Below are 21,379 nucleotides of genomic sequence, written 5' to 3'. Positions count from 1 at the left end.
AAAATCCAGTAGATTAAAATTTGATGTACCGTTGAGGCATTGACTGTTTGAAGCCCATCTAAAGTCACGTAGATTGAAAACAACGCAAGGATTAAGATTTAAGACCATCTAAAGAGGCCAGGCTTTCTTTTCGCACTATTCCGGATATGAAAAGAAGGGGAAAAAACGGATTAAGTTAACTGTCCCTACTCCCTAGAGAAAATAGGATTGACTACGAATTCAAGCCATGGCACATGGTTTTATAAAACCACACGATTTTCTCGAGATCTAAAAAAGCAAGTTTTACAAGAAGAAGATTTGGCTCATCGTGTTCTATTTGATACAAGTAGGAGAAGAACCCGACCCGCTATTATTGTAACAATAGAGGAAGTAGAACCTACGCCAAAGATCTTACCATTTTTGAAGGAGCTAGAGTTCCATATCTTTTCCATTTCCCTTCAAGAGTTCTTACGTATTTCACGCTCCGTTGGGACACCAGAAATGAACAAATTCATTTTCTTAAAAATACATGCAATGAACAAATTAATTTTCTTAGAAAGACAGGCAAGATTCATTGATACTTGAAAGTTAAAAAACACCCAAAGAACATTAGATTAGAAAGTAAATGAAGGTTTTGTAAATATTTATATTTCTTTAGCGAACATTTTCATCAAGTTCTATAGAGTTTGATATCATTCAATTATTCAACTTAGGATTCCAATTATTTGGTTATATTGTTACAAATATCTTTAGCTCAAAAAGTAGAAATCTTTTCAAACTTCACACTTTCTTTTTCTAAATAGCACCCACATAAAACAGAAGCTTTTGACCACCAAAAGAAGTGTCACAAATCAACATAAAGCAATTCTTTCTTCATAGAAAGAATACCAAACACAACAACATAACATTATTATCAACCTTAAAACAACACAAACACTAGGAAACGTTATTACTAGCCACCAAAGCCTGAATACTAGGTTCAGCAACCGTGATCGCACCGGTTGCAATCCTACGTGTCAAATCCTCGGCACCAACTTTCATTACATCCCTCCTCATACCTATATCCGCCATATACCGACTAGTACAATACACACCAACCGCAGTGGCCACCATCCCATAAACATTTGTTGTCACCAATCTAAGTGGTGTAGAAAGAACTGCTGCTAGCGGCCCGCCAATGATTGAAACCGCCTGCCCACTTTGACCCATCGTCCTTTGGTCAACCACAAGAAGACCCGTCTTGCAATAGATTGCAAAATCCTCACAGTTGTTCTTGAACACGTTATAGCACCCGAACCCGTTTTCAAGAAGGTACTTTGCTCAGTGGACCACAATTACATCCGGGTCCGAAACAGCTAGAGTGCAGGTCCCACCACGGGCTTTTGCGAGAAAGACGGCTGGGCTAACCGAGTACTCGAACCGGTACAGGACCCCACCCGAAAGAAAACAGTTTAGACATAAGGACACAACTCCATTGGTGTCATCAGTGTGCGTACATGTGGCGCACGGGACTAGGGACCGACGTGGACCTGAGCTAACCAAGAGCACGTCCAGCACGGTCCCGGTTCCCACCTCTTGACCGCGCCTAGTGAAATGAACCACCTTGTCATCACCAACGTATATGCCTGTTGACATTTTATCAAACACATTACGGGTTGTTTCGGTTTCATGTTTCATACAACAACTTGCTCTCAAGAACAATCCTAATTAAGTCCAGATTTCTACTATTTGAATTCACTTGACATTTCAGTGCTAGAAATAGTTCTGTAAATGAACTGAACACAAACAGACAATCGAACAAATTTTGTTTTCGTGGTTTGTTTATTAAGAAAATGGGCATGCTCGTGTTCGTCTGTTATAAACGGAGCTCATGAGCGTAAATGAACACAAACGTAAACAAACTTAAAAGAACATAAACAAACAGGTGAAAGGATTCTGAGTTAAAATTTTGCTTTAAATTTATGGACTGCATTCCTTCACTAATACAAACTCTAGTGGATGATCACAATAATTTGTCTAGTTCAATATATAATAGTTTAAACGAACACCTTTTATGAAGATTGTAATAAAGGGACATAAGAAAAAGAATTACGAACATAACAAACTGTGTGTTCATGTTCATTAGATTCTATTATTAGTGTTCGTTCGCTTATTAGATAAATGAACATGACCGAACTTGCCGCCGAACTGTTCACGAACGTTCGGCTCGTTTACGGTCCCAGTTGGAAACCCTACTAATCCTACTCAAACTCCTAACTTTTAGCCATTTATACAAACTTGCAAGGCATTCCAAAAGTAAACACATAATCTTAACTTTCAAACTATTAATTAAACCCTAATTAATCAAGCTAAACTTCGATTAAACAATAATAACCAATTTCAAACCCTAAATCCAAAATGAACAAACTTTGATCAATCTCCAGACAAAGATTCCCAAATTTAGAGTAGATTACTTTAACCGAGTCACGTTAGCATAAACCCAAATACCTAAAAGCATGCGTACTAAAAACGCAATCAAATACCCAGACCAGAAATGAGGTTTCATAGCTATACGAATAACCCACAAACAGATCCATGAAATAAACCCAATTAACAAAGAATCAGTACAAATTGAGATATTAATAATACCATGATGGGCGTAAATATAAGCAGAGCGCCATGAATATATATGATCTCCTGGTTTAAGACTCGCTCTATTCAACCTGCAACCCACAAATCAAATTAATCATTACATCAAATGAAATTAACTCATCCGAAAATATTAATAATAAAAGAATTAGAACCTGTTTGAAAGCAGACCCATCTTTGAATTCAAAGATATTGACGATGATGAATAATGGTGGAAGCAAAAGTTTTGCAACCGTTTTTATTTTCCAAGAATAATATTTCTATTTTGGTGTTTATTAAATGACGGTTTTGCCCCCGACGCGTTCCTTCGTTGTTTAGAAATGGAGACAGATGATGAACGTCGGCGGTGAACCGGACACGTGGGTAAGTAACAGGCTGGTTGGAATTATATGGGCTGTTAAAGTTGAAGCCCACTTACTACATGGAGCAATACAAATTGGGCTTGGGGTTTTTATTGGGTCACACTTTGATGATTAAATTTCTCACCTTTGAGAATAAGTATTCTCAGGCTCTATGCTAACTCTTAAATTTCTGTGAGAGAATTTTGTAAACTATAGGATAAGATTAAAAGTGGTTGTGAATGAAGAAGAGAGAAAGATTAGTGAATTTTTGTTTAAAAATTTGGGAAAACTTTGTTTGTCCCATTTTTTTTAAAATATGTTAAATTTGGTTGTGAGTAGAAGAGAGAGAAACTGTAATGATAAATGTATAAACAAAGCATTATTTAATTGAACAAGAGAGAGAAATATAATATTTTTATAGTATTTATAAAAATGAAGATGGGGGACGGGTTGGAATGCCTTTAGTTGCTTAATTCAACATTATGTCTCTAAAGTTATTGAATTTTATAATTGCTAACATCAACAGTATATCAGATATATAATATTGATTATATTATATATTATAAATTATTATATATTACTACTACCGGTTATATATACATATATTCAAAACCGTTCGTTCTTCAAATTGCTTGGTTTTTCAACTTAACCGTGAAAGTTAATACGTTCATATACAAGGATGTAGGGACTACTGGAAGGGGATATGACGATTGTATTACGGTCATTTTGTTAATTTGCGACGGTTTCTTAACACTAGCAATGTTATTAGAATTTAGTGATGTGGGGAGGTTAAAAATATAACAAGTGTTTTGCAACCAATTATAAATATAGTTATTAGAATAGAATATATTCAAAACCATGGGTTGGTGTCGTAGTAGCCTGATTGGTCCACGTGGCACAACCCCCATTGATCCAGTTAAAATTTGATTTGTCATTTTTTTTGTTTTTTTTTTAATTTTATTAGTTTAAACATTTTATTTTTGGTTTAATACCAACACTGCTAATTCCTCCCGAATCTGGCTGGTTCGCTGCAGAATTCATGTCAACTCGTAGCCACAACGCACATTTATTTTGTCACCGCGAGTTTCTTAGTCCATCGATTCCTGACGTATTCGCGTCAGTTATTGGGTGCAATGATACTAGAATGTTGTTATCTAGTCAAAAGTAAGAACAAATTCAGTTTTCCTAATCTCCTTAAACTACTTTGGGCAAGTAGGGTGTCGAACCACGATGAGTATGTGGTCAGTGTGAAGTGTAATTAATTTCTAACATATGAGAAAAGCTGTCAAGATTACAATACTCTATATACACACAACTTAAACCAATAAAGCCCCATATACATTGAGACAGACTATAAAATGGCCTACATTCATAACACTCCCCCTCAAATATGTTATATTATACACTATCAATATTATACTACTAGATAATGTTGAATCGGTTCTTCTAGACCGATATTAACTAATACTACTTGTAGGTTCCCAGCCAGATCTTCACAGGAATATCTCGTAACACGAAGGTGCGGAATCCCCACGTATACGATACGAGTGTCAAGACGATTAATACGTTGGGTATAAGCAAACACACAAGAACATAAGATAATACTTGATATATTGCTAACACGTGATTCAGAGAATCACCCAAAAAACCAATCGTTCAAAACACCAAAAACTTAACTAAAACCAGCCGCAATGGATGGTTTATAAACCTCGACAACTTCGCCTAACATCCTAGGCGAAGTTGTCTTAACTTCGCTAATCATCAAGTTCGCCTAAAACAAGAGCGAAAATACAATACCAAGTTCGACTCAAAACAAACAGTTTAAATGATTACAGACACAAATAAACACGAGATATTGAACTACTGGCATCATGCACCAACAGACTCCCCCTTGGCAGTAGCTTCATATCTTTATCTTCTTTCTCGTGTCTTGTAATCCAAAAATCTCTTACCACTCGTCTTCAAGCATGAACGCCTTGTCTTACGCAGACAGAGACCACCCTCTGGTACTTCTTAGCTTCATCTTTCCACGCAGGAATGTAGAAAATCTTCTTATCATTAAGTACCTGCAAATCAGCTTGAGACAAATTAACCAAGTGCATGGGATCATACATTCTTAGGGTCTCCTATTCATCCTCATCTTCTATAACAGCTTCAGCAGTCTGTCAGTCAACGTACCACCACTTGATATCCTTCAGCACATCCTTGGGCATCATCTTCATCGGTACCTCTTTCAAACAACGAATCGGCTTATACTTCATCACCATCCAGGGCTTGCCATCAGCCTGCATTCCCGATCCTTATCTTCAATCAACTTCATCATCTACCACCACGGTCTCACCACATGCACTACTTGATGGAGCAGTAGACTCCCCCTAAGATGTGGAAGCCCCAAGAGTTTGTTCAGTTCTTGGCAGCTCACCACCTGCATCTTTCAATGCATTGAGATCATCGTCTCTGTCCTGTCTCTTCTTCGTTCTCAACTCATCACCCTTGCAACTAGTAATCACCCTTGCAACTAGTAGGACTCCCCCTGAGATGTTAAAAACTACTTCAAAGCTTGACAACTTCCCCACAGCGAAGTCAGACTTAGAAAATTTTGAAAGAAAACGATCAAAACGAGTAACCAAGATTTTAAAGAAGATAAACCATAAATCAAACATCATAGCTAATATTAAATAAAGGAACGGGATTAAATTTCAGTCTTGCAGAAACCCAGCGTGTTTTTAGAAAAGATCCAAACAGGAATCATACTGATTAAGATGTTGTCACACAGATCCATGTTCAGCGGTATTATGATATAGAGAAACAGGTTGTAGGCATGTATAAAACTTAGTATGGTTTTCATTGCTTCGGTAATACGGATTAGATTCAATTAAGCTAAAAATTTAGATGGACATCACATGAGAGATTGTGATGCCTCCTATCTATTCTCAAAGCGTATTTGGCTTTCCCCAAGTCACCCCGAGTAGACTTCGACCCGTAGTGTCTGATTAATCAATAAGCACACGGCGATCTTCTGAGTCGTCTTCCAGATCTCTCTTAACCTTTTAAATATTCTATCATGCCTCTTTCTAGATACTTGTAACAAAATTAGCTTCATAAGGCTTATCAATAATAACTGGAGTTTTTTTTTTTTTGAACAAAGACAATAATACAATAACAAATCTAAGACAACTGCAAGTCCCGAATCTGGATCACTGCAGATACTTAACACTATCTTCGCGGGAATCAGAACACTGACGGGCTCGTGTATGACTGGGTAATCACTTTTCTGCCTATCATTCGAAAAGATGTATATGGAGACATGCACAACTCAGAATGATTCTCCACATTAAATCGAGGAGATTTAGTTTGTATCACTTCTACTTTTACGCACCATAGAAAGCTACCATAACATACAATGACTGTTCTAGAGTCTTTTAGGCCTAATTACTTCACCGGTTAGGCACACAAAAACATTTTATCTATCACTTTCCAAGGTTGGATCAATTTTCATTCAACACCATTAAAGAAACTTCTTGCGAAGTTTTAGACTGGAAAAATTATATCATCTCCCTAAAAAAAATTTAAATTCAAACGCCCCGATCAAGTCAAAGTCTTTAGGTAAACGGCTGTCCTGAAGATCCAGTGAATCAGCCGGACCGACCATATACGAGTATGTGTCCCTCTGACTAAGTATGAACGACTAATTTTAATCGAAGGAATAAAAACCCATCATAAACCGCCCCGGTCACTTTCAGTCATCTGGTTAATGGCTATCCTTATAATCTACACGTAGAAGTTAGGACCAAACATATCCTTGGATATGTCCTTCAAACTCGAGCAACCGACATAATTTTAAGCGATAGTGATGTTTTTTTTATTTTTTATTTTTTTTATTTTTTTTAAACAAAAAGAAAAACAAGGTTACTCGGGATTGATCATCCCATTAAGCTCAACAAGGTTTTGAAAACGGTTTGTCACAGATCTGAGAGACATTCAGAAGATTGCGCTTTAACTCTTCCACGAGATTAACCTTTTCCAACCCGATTCTCCCATTTGTAACAGTACCAATCCCAGTAATTCTTCCTCTACTTTCTCCTGCAAAACTAACTCTTCCTCCTTGAACAGTCTTCCAATCACGTAACAATTTCTTGTTACCAGTCATGTGCCGGGAACAGCCACTGTCAACAACCCACATATTGTTTACAGCCCTGTTTGACTGTTCCTGCACAATTAAAGAAATAGATTAAAATCTGGGGACCCAAGACCTTTTGGTCTTGGGTTGATTAAACATGTTATCCGGCATCCAGTACCTTGGTTGCCCAAAGTCAGTTTGAGGAGATTTTCTACAATTTCTGAAAGGAAACTTTCTAGATGACTGTCTATGAGGCCATCCAAACCTTCTTGAATTAATGGAATTATAGTTGTTAGTTTGGTAATTCACTGGGAAAAAACGAGACCGATTTCTTTGAAATCTTGGATTAGTCCAATGATTGAAATTTGGTGTGTTCACATTCTTACGAGTATCATAATTAGTATTCGTTTTATTCTCAGTTTTAGTAGGCCTCATATTTCTAGAATTTCTTTGTTTCAGAGGACAATCAGCGACAAAGTGTCTTATCCTGTTGCATATGAAACAATTTCTGTTCGAACTATTCTGGCGGTTTTGAACTTTTGTCACAAAAGTTGTAGAAGATGTCGAGGTTGCGTTACTATCCGTTTGTCTCACATATGGTGGGACGAACGGATTTAGGGAAGATTTCTTCTCATCAAACTTATAGTCCTCCCCTCATTTTAGTAACACAACTTCCTCTTTTATCTCACCTGATTCAGAAGACTTATCCGAATCTGACGAGACAGAACTAGATGCAGAACTTGTGACATTAGAACTTGTCTTACTTGTTTCATTCTCATTAACTTCAGTTTCTTTAGCAGAAACCTTTATTGGAACTGTCTGACTAATGTCAACATTTGCAGATTGCTGATTACTAGGATCATAAGTATAGTTATTATTGTATGGTGGTAGGACTTCTGAGAATCCAATTCCCCCTTTGTTAACCGGGGAACGTTGAACACTTATGATGTGATCTAACATATCAGAAGAATTTCTAAATTGTTCAATTTTTCTGTCACCACTTTTACCTGGTAATCAGCTATCTGTTTATCTTTTTCAGCAATTAGTTTGGTCTTTTCTTCTTACACTTCATAACTAAGATCAATCACTTGTATTCTTTCAGCTAGGGTTGCTTTAATACTTCTGATATCCTTTTCACTAGCTTTTATTTTTACCGAGTAACTGTTTTCTTTAGTTTTAGAATAGTGATGTTCTTCTTTTAAGTTTTTAAATTGAGTGTCCAAACTAACAAACTGATTAGTTAATGTTTTCAATTGATCAGACAGGTTTTCACATTGCTCACAATGAAGTTCAGAACTTACCTATGAGAGTTGATCGTTCACTTCCGCCATGTATGCTTGATCTTCTCCCATTTCTTTGTCACTTCCTCCAGTTTCGATGTTTACCAGATTTGCCTGTTCGAACACCTCCTCAACTTGTATATTCCAATTGTATCCACCGTTCTGTTGAGATACCATAGCCTTATTTTCACTTCCACTCCCATTCTGATGAGCAGGCTTGTTTTGGCTTCGTTCGACCCTCTCATTTGTACACTCTTTAGCAAAGTGACCATTTTGCTGACAGTTATAGCAACGAACTTTTGACTTATCAAACCCCGGTCTTTCGCCAACGAGCTTTCTACCAATTTTCTTCATAAATCTCTTTACCCTTCTTACTATCATAGCCATCTGCCACTGCAGATCCATTTCTTCCAGATCATCAGCGTCGATCTAATCATAGTCTTCATCCAAAGTTGCAGGGTCGACTATTTTTCCTTTGATGTAATTCTCATACGATGCAATGAAGCAGACATAAAGAGCAAACTGTTGTTCAGCTGATTTCACACTCATAGGCATCTGTGAGTAGTTCTTGCTAGAAGCATTGGTTGAGAAATTACTAGTTGTGGTTTGAGGTTTTGAAGAACTACTACCTCCAGCTACAAAACATACGTCACCATCCATATTGAGAATAACATGACCATCTGAAGTGGAGTTTGGTTCCTTCTTTGAGTAGTAGGCAGTGGTTTCTGTTTTTGTACTTGAGTTTTGAGTGACTTTAGCACCATACATTCCCGGATCCTGAACCTGATCAGTAGGTGTCTCCTTTCGAGCCATGTTAAGTTCAAAATTCCGTAACTTATTTACCACCGTCTCCAAATCAATCTTCTCAAAGTCCTTATCTTCTTTCATCAGAACAGTGTACATCTCCCATTTTGGTGGGAGAGCATCAAGAAGCTTTTCTACTATCTCTTCTTCCTTGTATTCAATGGAGTAGTTATTTAGCTTGGTCATCAGATGATAATATCGTGTGATGATGTCATCAAGTGATTCGTTTTTCAGATACTTGAATATGGAGAATTGAGTTTTTAGCAGCTTTGTCTTGGAGGTACGTATCCCCACATTTCCTTCATATTGATTCTCTAGTGCTTCCCATAGCTCTCTAGCTGTTTTGTATTTCTTAAAAGTATGAAGAATCTCTTGTGGGAGAGCCATGGTTATAGCTGCATGCGCTTTACTTTCTGCCTCATACATTTTCTTTTCATCATCTTCCATCTTACTGTATTTCTTAATCTGTTCACGACCCTCAAACATGGATGTTGGAGGAATGTACCCGTCTTGAATGCAAACCCACATCTTAGCGTCCTGATACTTCACATACTGTTCAAACCGATCTTTCCATGCAACGTAATCAGTACCTTTCAGTAGTTTTGGAGCTTTAGTTGCAGAACCTGCTTCAACCTCCATCTTTACTAGTTCAGTGATGTTTATCGAAGTCATACTTGAACGAAACGAGGCTTAGAATTCAAAGATAAGACTCTATGCAGTAAGCAGCGAAGTTACTGCAACTTCGCTTAGTAACTTCGCTTAAAGAGAACTTCGCAGACTCTAAACTACGCTTAAAGAGAACTAGACAACTTCGCTAACAACTTCGCTAGGCATTTAACTTCGCTGACTACTCAACTTCGCTGACCACACAATTTCACTGACCACACAACTTCGCTGTATCCTATATCTTCGCTAAAAACCCTAGTTTGGGTGACGACAACTTCGCTGGTAGAACGAACGTGGTTTGCAGGTTAAACACAGTATATTTCGAGGGTTGTGAGGTTGTTTGGAAGATGTAATTGATGAGTATTGAGGGGCAATTGACAAAAGAGAGGTTTTTCAACGTAAACTCGTTCCGCGAATAGTCTAACGGAAAGGTCTTAACACCCGTGTGATAATCCCGAACCACACAATCACGAGCTAAAAGCTCTGATACCAATTGTAGGTTCCCAGTCGGATCTTCACAGGAATATCTCGTAACACGAAGGTGCAGAATCCCCATGTATACGATACGAGTGTCGAGACGATTAATACGTTGAATATAAGAAAACACACAAGAACATAAGATAATACTTGATATATTGCTAACACGTGATTCAGAGAATCACCCAAAAACCAATCATTCAAAACACCAAAAACTTAACTAAAACCAGCCGCAATGGATGGTTTATAAACCCCGACAACTTCGCCTAACATCCTAGGCGAAGTTGTCTTAACTTCGCTAATCATCAAGTTCGCCTAAAACAAGAGCGAACATATAATACCAAGTTCGACTCAAAACAAACAGTTTAAACGATTACAGACACAAATAAACACGAGATATTGAACTACTGGCATTATGCACCAACACTACTGGATTAGTTATGTTGCCTCGTTAAACTCTTACTAAGAAAACCCAGTGAGACAAAACTTAGTTAAGGAAAGAGTACAACGCGTATTTCTCCCCCTTAAATTGAACATAATATCTAATATTTAAAAGCCAATCTTCTACTGTTAATGCTTAACTTGATTTTGATGTAGTCGTCTTTAATCTAAACTATGCAAGCCATATTGCCTTCATATGGATTTGGGTTCTTCAGGATTTGCACATCATATTAAAATTCAAAGTTGTTTATTATAAAAGAATTTAAAGGGAGAAAAAAGAAAAAAAAGTAATGCTCCGAACTCGCTCGATACCGCTCGAAAAATGCTCAAAAAATACCCGTTTCAATTTTGATCCGCTAGGATCGGTTCGATTTGAAACGAGCAAGCGTTCGCTCGGTTTGGCTCGGTTCGTGAACAACCCTACTAATGCCTACATATTAGACCATATCGGCCCACAATGGCGACCATGCTTACATCCATTTATCTCGTATTTAACGGTACTTTTGGCCCATTTTGATTTATGATTAACACCAAAACAGTTTGTATATGTCATATACTATAAAGATTTAGAGAATTAAAGAGACTTTGGATAGTATTGAATCAGATCAAATGACAAATGTTCAATTTATCATAATACACACACACACACAAGGATATAACTGTCAAATATAGTTATGTGGGGTATTGTATATCTGGTTATCATAATACACACACACACACACACACCCAACAATTGCCCCCAATTTTTACGGTTAGCGCGTGACAGCTGTAAAAATTTTAAATTTTAAACTTGAAAATATATCTGCGACTTGTAAGGGCGGCACGCGAATTTGAGGAAAACATATAACCGTATTTTTAGGTTATAATTAATCCATCCCCAAATCTCAAAATCATAATACGCTCTTCTTCGCTTGATATCCAGGTCAGTTTCTCTCTCCCCCATTTTCTTAATTTTCTGAAGCTTCTTGTTTAATTCGAACAATAATGAGAAAAAGAACCCCTCGGTCGCTCAGGCCTTACTCTTTCGCAACCTCTGAGGATTTTATCGATCATGGTCATATCCCTACTACTGATGAGGATCAGTGTCTTTGTAACGATCTTGACATCAGATTTCTAAAAAATTCTGGCTTGCTACCCGCTAAGGCCGTCGTCAGACCGTATGACCCTAATGCCAAAGCTGATTTTTCGTCTGAAACTTGGGTTTGTTTTTTCTATTATCCTTTTTCAATCGGTCTCTCGTATCCATTTTCCCCACTCTTTAAGGAATTTTTCGATATTACCCGCTTCTCCTACTCCCAAGTTATGCCAATGGTGTGGAGAGTTTTTAATAATAATAGATCGCTTGAATAGATCCCACGAACTGTCCATAGGTATTCCTGAGATAGCCGCAACCTATAACCTTCGTACACACGGGTCTCACCGTTCTTGCCTCCAATCCAAAACCAGCCGCCTCTACATGGTCCCCAAAGTGTCCGCTAATGTAGGTTCCTGGACGGATCGTACACGGGATGTTCTCTAACAACGCAGGTGCGGAATCCCTGCGTAAGTAGGTTACGAGTGTAGATATAGAATAACACAAGCAATGAATCAAACACGTAATATTATTAACCGAACACGTGACTCGTAGTCACTATTACAGACACTGGAACTAGCAAACACGTCTGCTTAAACTCGAACACTTGACTGAAACCCTAAACTCCTTCACACGACGATTCGGCTGTAATAATCAATATATACACGACAACTTCGCCACAGGCGAAGTTGTCTGTAACTTCGCATATTCAACAAGTTCGCCTGAGCGAACTTGTTGACAACTTCGCTAGTTACACAAACAAAAACATAATCAAATACACAATTACAATACAGACTCGATTACAATTACAAGACTATGAACTACTGACAAACATGTACCAACAGACTCCCCCTTGGCAGTAGCTTCATATCTTGATTCTTCAAAACTCGAGTCTTGTAATCTGCATCTCTAAGCGTGCGCCCCTTCTTTCACACATACTGTCACTACACTTTGATATCTCCTAGCTTGATCCTTCCAAGCAGGAATGTAGAAGATCTTCTTGTTGTTGAGTACTTCCAGATCAGCTTGCGACAGGTTAACAAGATGCATCGGGTCGTAAACCCGAAGCAGTTCTTGTTCATCCTCGTCCTCCATTACTGCCTCTGCAGTCTCACAGTCCACAAACCACCATTTCAAATCTTTCAGCACATCTCGAGGCATAGCTTTCATGGGAACCTCCTTGATACATCGGACTGGTTTGTACTTCATCACCATCCACGGTTTACCATCTGCTCTCATACCTCTCTCTGTATCCTTCACTAATTTTCCCTTTTGTGGCTTTAGCAACTCAAACTTCTTTTCTTTTACTCCTTCTTTCCACATTATCTTCTCAATCATTCTAGCCATATTGTCGTTGTTTCGGTTTATCAGGCCCAACCTGGCCAAATCTTTTACTTCGCATTCAGGCAATGTGTTGAACGATCTCAACATTCTCTTGAAATATTGAACGCCATCATAACGCTTCACCACAAACAACTTGAGCTGTTCATCATAGATCCAACAAATAATCCCCTTTTTCGCCTCTGCATACCCTTTAATGTTGTAGCTCTTTCTGAACATGGTTGGAACAGCAGGCTTCTTGGTCTTGACAAACCAATGAGCATATTCTTCCTTCCATCTAGGCTGCTCTTCCCACACCGTCTCATCCAACACCGTTTCATCACCAACACCCGACTTTTCCACTTCGGGAATGTCATGCTCAACATCATCATCCATTATCTCACCTTCTTCTAACACATTTTCCACATTAATCTTTTCCCCAATCCTCTCAATCTCATCCACGGGCAACACGTCGTCATCATCCATAAACTCATCGTCTTCCTCATCATCCAACTCCTTTAAAGCATCGATAACGTCCTCAACATCAGCATCATCACCCATAACTCCAACATCATCATCATCTGCATTTGTAGACTCCCCCTCAGTTGTGGAAGCTCCAAGAGCCTGAGAGGTTCTTGGCAGCTCATCACCTGCACCTGAAGGTGCATTGGGATCATCGTCATGATCTTCTCGTCTTTTCGTTCTCAACTCATCGCCCCTACACGTCTTCTCCCCCTGAGATGCCAAGTAATCCTTGAAGGCATCTATTATTCGTCCATGTTCTACCAGGAGGGCAGCTTGTAGTTGATTGGATTCCACTAGGCGGTCAATAGTCTTTGACTGTTCAGCAACAATCCGCTCTAGCGAAAGAATCCTCTCGGTATCTGAAGTAGGCAATGGAGTTGGTGGAACATCAGCAGAAGTGACCGCAGGTGGTACACTTGGTAACCCTGCAGTAGAGGTGATTGTCGACTCCACAAACCGTGCAACTACCACCGGTGGATTAAGCGGTTGAGGTGGTAGGGACACAATTGTTGGTGCCGACGTCTCGATCGCTGAAACCTGTGCAGTTGTAGGAATAAGAGACATACCAGATAAGGCAGGTGGAGCAAAACGTACTAGTCTTGAAGATTCTCCAGCTCCCGAACCTATCCCTCTCTGTTCTCTTCTTGAGCGTCTTAGCACAATCTGTACTGCCTCCTCTTCATCCACTTCATCCTCATCCTCCCCCACCGTTCTCGGCCTCTTTCCCGTAGTCCGTTCACGAGACACCATAAGTCTTCTTGCCTCAGCAAACGTCTCGTCTAGATCAGAGTCAGCTACCGAAGTAGCTGCTCTGGTAACATCCATAAACTGAGGACCCGAGACATCCATATCAAACAAACCATGTCCACTAAAAGCAACATCTAGATCAACGTTTTCAGCAGTGGACACAGCCTGAGATATAGTAGCTGGCACAGCAGCAGAAGATACAACAGGCGCAACTGATACAGCATGAGGTGCTGCCGCCTGATGTGGTTGCGGATCCCTGAACTCGTCCCCTCCTGCAGGAACATACTCCGGGTTAATGAGATACCCGAAAAGTGGAGTATGCCTGGGACGCCGCTCAGGGTTGCTTCGAGTGCTCGACGTTCTGCACTGAGCAAAGATACGTTTTGTTACGCACTCAACGTATCTGATAGGGCGTCTTTGCGGTACAGACGGAGCGACATGATTGATAATCATTTGAAGAAATTGCGGATACATGATAAATCGTTCTCGCGCCGTCGCCCGTCTCTGACGATCAATCTCATAGAAAATCATCTGACTAAAAGAGTAACGACGATTGTAAGTCAGGGCCGTCATGGCAGATTGCATCGTCGCACCCATCCCGTCTGTTCCTGCTTTCCTGCCGGACATGCACACAATTAACACGTGCATCAGAAAGCGCCATTGGTCCAGCAGAAAGCCTTTCCTCCTCTGCGAGTCCCCCAGCGGACCCGAATAACCCATTCTCAAGTATGCTCCGTCACGGAAAGGAGCTACGAATTCCGTTGGGTCGTCTCTCGTTTCTACACCGAACTGCAGAGCCAACCGTATGTCTTCCGAGGAAAACTGTATGGCATGACCATTGACAGTTGCTCGCATCACTGGAGGCTCCGGTCTGCAATCATAATACACCGTCTGCCAGAAATCTTGAATGTTGGGCAGAGATATGGGTTGTGTATTAGTGATCGCGTGAAAAACTCGTGATCGTTGGAGAAATGTGATAATCTCCCTATAGTCTTCAACGCCTCGTGCGTCTGGATCCAAAGTGATGTATTGGTTATGAGCTGGGAAGAATTGTCGTTGCTCATCACCATCATCACCTCCAGCACCTCCAACAGCAGCCATATCTGCACAAAACAAATCAAGTTAGAGACGTTTTACGTAACTCACAAGTTCGCAGTGTAGCAAGTGCGAAGTTGTGATGTAAGATACACAGGCGAAATTAAAGTTGAGGCGAAGTTGGGGACAACTTCGCATCATCAGTAAATTCGTCTAAAAAAAAACAGTTAAAAGAAAAGGATATAGGCGAAGATAAGGATAACTTCGCCACGGCGAAGTTACAGTTAAGTTCGCCAGGGCGAAGTTGTGGATAACTTTGCCAAGGCGAAGTTGATGATAACTTCGCCACGGCGAAGTTGTGGTTAACTTCGCCCAGGCGAAGTTGTGGATAACTTCGCCCTAGGCGAACTTAAGCGTCTGGCGAAGTTGAGATTAACTTCGCCAAAACCATAACTTCGCCTGAAACAGAATCGGCGACTGTTCGGATTCTGAGGTCGAAATCCGATGTTTTCGGACCGATTAAACGATAGAAACATGAAGAACAACATATTTCAAAGGTGTATGGATGAAAAGATCGTCCATGAACACGTAACGAGAGGTCGAAAAAACTTGGTTTCGAGGGTTAGACGACCCGAGGTCTCTAACCGGGTAAAAGTATAAAGTGAATGAAAGAATGAAATCGACAACACATACCACTCAGTATAGTAGAAACAAGGAACAAAAGATCGAAATCGAAAGTGTATATAAAAAAGGTTAACCGGAATTAAGGATAAGTTCGCCGGAAAAAAGTTAATAAAAAAAATTTCACTGTTGAAAACCCCTTTTATAGGGCTGAGTTGGTTCAGGCGAAGTTATTCTTAACTTCGCCTAAGCGAAGTTAAGTACAACTTCGCCGATTCAACAACTTCGCCCGATATTTACAAAAACAGCCCTTTCAGTTTGAAAAAATCTTGAATATATCCTTATAAGTTACCAAAAAGAGTTAAACAAAAATGATCAAGACCCAGTAACCAACAATAAAAATATAACTACAAAAACAGAAAATACTTATAAAATTTTAACGAAATAAGGGATCAAATTTCAGTCTAGTCAGGGACCACTACGTTTTAGAAAAGATCCGAACAGGAATCATACTAACTATGTGACTGTCACTTGGATCCGTGTTTGGCTGTATTATGACATAGAGAAACAGGTTGTAAGCATGTAATAACTTAAATGGTTTTCATTGTTTCTGTGATACGGATTAAGGTTCAGTTAAGCTCAAAAATTTAAGTTGGCAACAACTCAGAGGTAATGATGCCTTCTATCTATTCTCAAAGCGTATTTGGCTATACCCAAGTCACCCCGAATTGACTTCGACCCATAGTGTCTGATTAACTTGTAGATACTCGTTGTCTGCTTCCCGTTTTCTTCTTACTCCAAACTTGAGAAATCTTGAGAAGTTTCGGTTCTCGTGTTTATTGTCACTATTTCTCATAAGTACAAAAATTATACATGTTTTTTTTTTTTTTTTTTTTTTTTTAATCAAACCTAAGAATTTTCATCGGAGTACTAAACTACTGCAAGTCCCGAATCTGGATCACTGCAGTGTCTTTAAATGCTTTCTTCACGGGAATCAGAACACTCACGGGCTCGTGTATGACTGGGTAGTTGCTTTTCTGCCTATCCTTCGAAAAGATATGTATGAAGACATGGTTACTCGGGATTGATCATCCCATTTAGCTCAATTAGGTTTTGAAATCTGGATTTATCAAACGCTTTTGTAAACAAGTCAGCAAAATTTTCAAGTGTATCAACTTTTTCGATCTTGATCAGTTTCTTCTCAGCACAATCCCGTATGAAGTGATGACGAATGTCAATATGCTTAGTTTTACTGTGCTTCACGGGATTGTTAATTACTGAGATGGCGGCAGTGTTATCAATTAAAATAGGAGTGAGTAAGAAATTCAGACCATAGTCGCGCAATTGTTGCTGAATCCATAAAACCTGAGAGCAGCAGTTGGATGCTGCCATGTATTCAGCTTCGCAAGTTGAAATTGCAACTGATGTCTGTTTCTTGCACTGCCAGGAAACTAATCTTCCTCCAAGAAACTGACAGCCTCCTGTTGTTGACTTCCGACTCTGATTACAACCTCCATAATCAGAATCAGTATATGCCACCAGTTCAACGTCTCCTCCCTTTGGGTACCACAATCCTAGTTTCGGCTTGCCCTTGAGATACCGCAAAATCCTCTTCACACCTTTCATGTGAGATTCCTTTGGGTTTGCCTGATCGAGATCTTCAATTCTCTCTTTTAGAAATTGAATTTCTTGTTCATACAATTCACATTTTAAACATTTAACATTTTCTGGTTTGGGAGTTGATGGGTTAGAACTTACCTTGGCATTTGATGTCTCTGCCATGAATGCAAAGCAAAGATTCCCAGCTTTTTCCAGAAACGATGCAGAAGTTGCTTTAGACTCTACTTCGTTGACTTCTTCAACTTTAGCAGCCTCTGCGGGAATTGTCGAACATGGAGATATTTGAGGAACATTTGACTCTTTTTCTTGATCCTCCTTAATCTCCAAAGATACCACTTCAACCTCAGGTTCTCCTTCATGGACTTCAGCAGCTGGTTCATCGACAATATATTCTTCATTGGTCGAGGAAACAACAGACTCTGTTTCAGAGTTTTCATCTACTACTGTGACATCAGCCATGTTGATGCTCAAGTTCCATGTCTCGCCTTCATCCCCTTGAACTGCAAGAGCAGTTTCGTTGTTGATGTCGACGTTGTTTGCTGCGGTTTGATTTTGAGGGACCAGTTGTCTCTCAAGGTTGACAGTTGCAGCTGCTGCAGCAGGAGTGGATGATGATGAAGTGGTTCGGAAGGGATATTGGTGACCTTCCCTTCTTGGCTTCGAGCACTCCTTGGCAAAGTGACCAAGTTCGCCACAGTTGTAGCATTTTACTTTGTTTTTATCAAAGCCGAACTTGGATTTGTTGTTTATTGAGAGGGCCTGACCTGTTTTCTTCGTCCACTTTCTGGCCCTTCGGAACGCACTGCCAAGAGCCCACATAATGTCTATGCGTTCCATATCATCTTCGTCAAGCTGTTCATAGTCATCGCTGTCCAGATGACTATTTCCTAGCTTACCCGCCACCATTAAACTGTAGGACTCAATTATCGTGCCTAGAGTTGCCATGTGTTCTTTGGCAACCTCCACTGTTACTGTTCCCAAGCCTTCAGTATTCAACGTTGCTTTCTCCGTTGACTTGGGTCCGGAGTTAGTACTTGAGTTTCCAGAAGTTAATGGTGGGACGGAAGATCTCGTTTCAGTCCCCTTTGATTGATTTGACGTTGAGGAGACAAAAGCGGTCTTCATCGGAGCATGATCAGTTGAATCTGACATAGGAGGTTTTGACATGTAAAGTGATTTGTCAGAAGTTGATCTCGGTTTTCTGGAGGAGGCTCAATAGTTGTAACCAGCAGTTGTATACACCCAAACGTTTCTGATTTTACTTTCAAGAAAAACACCCAAGAGAATCTAGAATATTCATCAGTAACCACTAGACAGTATGAGTGCCCAGAGATACTTTTGACGCTTATTGGGCCAAAAAGATCCATATGAAGGAGTTCCAACGGAATATCAATTGAGTGGAAACTCTTAGACTTGTGGGACCTTTTTATTTGCTTTCCGGCTTTGCACTGCACACACGAATCAGGGAGACGAAAACTTCTCAGATTAACTCCCTCAACTAGTCTGCGGTGCACAAGCTTGTTCATGTTCCTGACATTTATGTGTCCCATCCGTCTATGCCATAAGACAGTATCACGTTCGGATGCCTTGGACACAAACCAAATTTCTAAGTCTAAGGGTAAAGAAGTCATTGACCCGGCTCCTGAGTCCAAACAAAATGTTGTTGCCACAGACTTAGGTTCCACAACTAGGTTTTGAAAGCGAGCACAAAGACAAACAGAAAACATTATATCAGGCCTAGAAGCAGTTAAATACATTAAAGAACCTATTATCGCCCGATACAGAGTAGGGTCCACATCTGTGTCACCATCTGATTCAGCTCCCAATTTGTGATTGATGCAGATTGGAGTGTCATATGGAGAACTGTCCTCCATCTTGAATCTTTTCAGCACATCATGAACATACTTTGTTTGATGAATGAACATCCCATCTTTCTTCTGATCAACCTGCAATCCTAGAAAGAAAGTTAGTTCACCCATAGCACTCATCTCGAATCGTTTCTTCATGACAGCCTCAAAATCTTGACACATGGATACTCTTGATGCAGCAAAAATGATGTCATCCACGTAGACTTGAACCAGTAAGAAGTCACATCCTTCTCTCTTCACAAACAGCGTACTGTCGATCAAACCCCTTTCAAAACCATTTTCCAGCAAGTAGTCCGATAACGTTGAATACCAGGCACGAGGTGCCTGATGTAAACCATATAACGCCTTGCTCAACCTGTATACATGATCAGGAAAGTCTGGGTCAGGAAAACCCGGTGGTTGCTCAACATACACAACCTCGTCAACTTTCCCGTTAAGAAACGCACTCTTTACATCCAACTGAAACACCTTCATCTTTTTGAAAGCAGCAAACGCCAAAAACAATCGAATCGCTTCTAACCGGGCAACAGGAGCGAAAACCTCATTGTAGTCAATACCCTCTTGCTGATTAAAACCTTTAACAACCAGCCTCGCCTTATTTCTCACAATAATCCCCTTTTCATCTCTCTTGCACTTGAACACCCATTTCGTGCCTATAGCATGCACATTCTTTGGTTTTTCGACCAAAGTCCAAACTTCCATTTTCTCGAACTGAGCCAACTCTTCTTGCATAGCTTCGACCCACGAACTGTCCTTCAAAGCCATTTGATAATTCTTCGGTTCAATTTGGCTTATGAAGCAAGAGTACAAACATTCATTCATAATACCTGTATCTTTAATGCTTGTATAAACACAGGTGTGCTCATTCAAGCTACTTCTGGTTTGTACACTAGAGGACACATCACCTATAACATTTTCCAGTGGGTGATCTTTGTGAATTCTAGTGGTCGGAACAGCACTGACATGCAAATTGTCTTCCAAGTTTGAAGAGATCTCATCAATGGTTGTTTCAGGCTGAGAGTGAAAAGGATTAATAAACTCATCTCCAGCTGAGGATGCAGGGGTATCGATAGAGTTTGATGTGGAAGGCTGAGATTTTTCTGTCATCTGATGTTGCACTAGCTCCTCTTCCTCATCAAATATCATCTTCGTCACAACTCTTTCGTCTTCTTCAGCAATTTCCAAATTAGGTACGTTAAACGACTTAAACAGTTTAACATAGTCAAAAAGCTCAGCAGGTCCATTGCTTGGTTTTGGCGGTTGATAACTAGTAATGTCGGTGTTACACACCACCTCCACCTTGCAAGTTGTCGTATTGAAGACCCGTCTGTTGGGAGTCCCAACAACATAACCGACTAGGATTCCCTCATCGGCTACTTCACCAAATTTCGAGTTAGTCTTCAAAATCGAACAAGGAGAACCAAATGGTTCAAGACCGCACAAGTTGGGCTTCCTACCGTGCATAAGCTCGTAACAAGTTTTTCCAAGTCTCTTAACTGTTAACACCCGATTCAGAACATAGCAGGCTGTAGCCACTGCTTCAGCCCAGAACATCACAGGAAGCTTTGAGTCTGCCAGCATAGTTCTGGCTCCTTCAATCAACGTTCGGTTCTTCCTTTCAGCTACTCCGTTCTGTTGTGGCGTATACGGAGCGCTGTATTGATGCTCAATACCCTTCTGTAGACAAAAGATTTCCATCTCAAAGTTCTTGAACTCTGTCCCATTGTCGCTTCTGATGAATTTAACTGATTTACTCATGACATTCTCGACTTTTGTAATGAGATTCTTTACCATCTGAGTCGTCTCGTCTTTCGTTTTCAGAAAATATACCCACG

The 21,379-nt window shown here is 39.9% G+C and overlaps 1 pseudogene across 1 annotated transcript; it reads right to left on the bottom strand.

Annotated features, from left to right (window-relative positions):
* Nucleotides 1-696: 696 nt before the first annotated feature.
* Nucleotides 697-2,867, bottom strand: LOC143564148 (protein LEAD-SENSITIVE 1-like; annotated as a pseudogene). Its single transcript, XR_013140800.1, has 3 exons — nt 2,763-2,867; nt 2,608-2,681; nt 697-1,604 (listed from the first exon to the last, which is right to left on the bottom strand). The product of XR_013140800.1 is annotated as a protein LEAD-SENSITIVE 1-like (transcript).
* Between the last annotated feature and the right edge of the window lie 18,512 nt (nt 2,868-21,379).

This window comes from Bidens hawaiensis, unplaced genomic scaffold, assembly GCF_021521415.1.
Source record: "Bidens hawaiensis isolate Kalapana, Puna unplaced genomic scaffold, B.hawaiensis_p1.1 tig00021824_1, whole genome shotgun sequence".
NCBI classification, from domain to species: Eukaryota; Viridiplantae; Streptophyta; class Magnoliopsida; order Asterales; family Asteraceae; genus Bidens; species Bidens hawaiensis.
Note: the sequence above shows the minus strand (reverse complement) of the source record. Positions and strands in the feature narration are given on the sequence as shown.